Source organism: Caenorhabditis briggsae, assembly GCF_000004555.2.
Source record: "Caenorhabditis briggsae complete genome, chrI, whole genome shotgun sequence".
NCBI lineage: Eukaryota > Metazoa > Nematoda > Chromadorea > Rhabditida > Rhabditidae > Caenorhabditis > Caenorhabditis briggsae.
In genome coordinates, this window is record NC_013489.2 from 13,957,082 (window position 1) to 13,957,443 (window position 362).

The following is a 362-nucleotide window of genomic DNA, read 5'->3' on the forward strand; positions in this document are numbered from 1 at the left end:
AGATATCAAAAAGTGGCTAACTAGTAAAATGTTGCTGATATCCTGATAAACATTTTACTAGTTGACCACTTTTTAATATCTTTCAAAAGAAGTGAGATATATAGGCTCAAAGTAGACGATCCGGGTGTCGTTCTATTAGAGGTTTTACGGTATGTGCCAATGTGAAGCTCGGTTTTAACTTCAAAGAGATCACTTCCTGGTTTTTTCTCTTTATCTCTCTTTGCTAGTGAAACCTCAACAACTCTATAAACCATGTAAACCCATCAACATAACTCCTGAGAACCATCCACGTAGCATTTCCCGATCTATAAAATAACCCTATCTAGTTTCTCTTCCTCTATTCCAAGTTGGAACATCCAAAA